Source organism: Helianthus annuus, chromosome 2, assembly GCF_002127325.2.
Source record: "Helianthus annuus cultivar XRQ/B chromosome 2, HanXRQr2.0-SUNRISE, whole genome shotgun sequence".
NCBI lineage: Eukaryota > Viridiplantae > Streptophyta > Magnoliopsida > Asterales > Asteraceae > Helianthus > Helianthus annuus.
The window spans coordinates 159,027,591-159,029,799 of record NC_035434.2 but is presented as its reverse complement, the minus strand read 5'-3'; the positions used below and the strand labels follow the sequence as shown (position 1 = coordinate 159,029,799).

At 33.3% G+C, this 2,209-nt stretch overlaps 1 long non-coding RNA gene across 1 annotated transcript; it reads left to right on the top strand.

The window, feature by feature from the left end:
• Nucleotides 1-406: 406 nt before the first annotated feature.
• Nucleotides 407-1,813, top strand: LOC118488050. Its single transcript, XR_004883476.1, has 3 exons — nt 407-512; nt 1,190-1,279; nt 1,634-1,813. It is a non-coding gene; the product is annotated as an uncharacterized LOC118488050 (long non-coding RNA).
• Nucleotides 1,814-2,209: the final 396 nt, after the last annotated feature.

The following is a 2,209-nucleotide window of genomic DNA, read 5'->3' as shown; positions in this document are numbered from 1 at the left end:
AAACCCCGTTAATACTAAAGGACGGGTAAAGTACCATTAGTAATAAAATTTACCCGATGAATATTAAGAATTTTAATTAAATAAACCTAATATTTAATAAAAAGATAAATAAAGGTCTATGGATAAATAAATTTTATAAAAGGTCTGAGTTAATGGGACCTAAAATAAACTTAGTCATAAATATCCCCGAAACCCGCTAAGTTAACTAGAAATGTTTGGTTTAGTTAATAATAGGGAATGTGGGTTTAAAAATAAGAAGGTTGAGACTGATTTAATAAATAACTAAACATGAGGGGCTTATGTTGCTAAGTTTGAAACTTGATTTATTAAAAACAAAAATAAAAACACACCACACATAGTGTGTGCGTGTGTGTGTGTGTGTGATCGACCAGGAGCAACCTCCATGGAGCCAAGCCCTAAACACAACAAATTCTTCAAATTGGAGGGGCAATTGAAGGCCAAATTTGGAATTGAATACATAGAAACGATCACCAAGTCAAGGGGATCGTAAGGTATGTCGAATTTCTAACATTCATTAAGTTGTAAAAATTAGTTAACTTTGCATGATGCGATCTATGCATGAATCGTAAAGGCTATGGCCGAATTAATGAAGTATGATTGCTTAGGAACAAACCCTAAGTAGAAATTTGAAGTAAAATTTGCTATGATTTGAGTAATTTGATGATTTACCACTTTTAGACAAGTGGGTTTTGATTATGAAGTGAAGGTGATGTTATGTTAGTGCTAGAAATTATCATAAATGATAGTTGAAGTAAGAAACTTGAACAATTTGCAAATTGAGTATTTGATCATTCATGATAAAGGTTGAATTTTGATGATAATCTTAGGTTAAAATGACTAGTTATGAACTAGTTAGTGAATATGTGAAATTATGCACATTAGGTGTTTGTTAAAATGCCTAAATGAGAACTAAAGTATTGAATTTAGAGTGAAAACGCGTATTTGAATGATATGGCAATTACGCGTGATATGAAGTTATAAGAGTTCTAAATACTATGTTGATTTAGACTTAATGTAGTAAACATGTGATTGAAAGTAGTTAACTTTAGATAAGTTAAGTTAACTAATCATGAAGCCGAATAGTAGCTTCGGCATAGAAAATAAGTGAGGTGGAATAGTCGTGATTGTTAATGACTAATTTAACCGCCTTGTAAATGTTTGAAAATAGTTTGACGCGTAACAAGCTAGGTGAGAGCTTGGAGGGAGGAGTGGGTCAAACGGAGCAAGTACGGAAAGAAAAGTGTGGCGTGGATGCGAGGTAAGTGTAATTTAGACACTTATGTAGAATACCCGTTTGTTCGTTACATTGTAAACGTGATAATAATAATATTGGAAATATGGAAATTTGTCAAATATCGACTAATGTAAATCAAGGTTAAAAGGATACCCATGGCGTAAGCCGAATTGGGTTGAATTTGTAAGAAAAGAGTGTGAAAGAAAAAGGGGTGTGGTAATAAAATCCGGGATGGGATGGATGTATGAATTGGAGATCAAAAACGATGTTTTTGATTAAATAGATAATGTTGGGCATATACTCCAAACGGGTCGAATGGTGATGATAATACCATTTGACAATATCGAGTAATGTGGTTGTCAAGTCTTATGTTAACAGGACCAATTAGCAAATTGGATAATTACGTCACCATTGATGGTGTGATAATGAAAACGAGGTATAAATCGGGTCTACTTACTGGTCCGGTCCAGGTACGCATAATCATGTTGTAGTTAAGAATGCTATTTTGGTCGAATAATTTGAGAGAGAGTCCTTCGTCTTAAAAAGGACCAAAATCGACCAAAATGCCCTTATAGGCTAAGTCAAACAAACAACCCTTAAAGGTTGTTTGGAAGCGAATTTTATGATTAAATAAATACTTAGAATAAGTATAGAAGTTGAAAGATGAAATATGTTAGTCAAAAGGCGCTATTTTAGTTCTTGCCGTAAATTAATGAACCAAGAGGTAAAAATTTGGTTTATATTGATCACCACATTAAACTCACCTCAAATACAGTTGTGGTGGGAGATTTTAGGATAAGAAATGTGGTGATGGAACGTTAGAAACAATCGAAAGAGATTTTAGGTTCGAAAGTGCTTAAATACCCTTAACGGGTCAAAATAAGGATACAAGCGAAAACGGACTTAAATGGTGTAATAAACCTATGATTAGAACCTAATATAGTAGGTAGCATT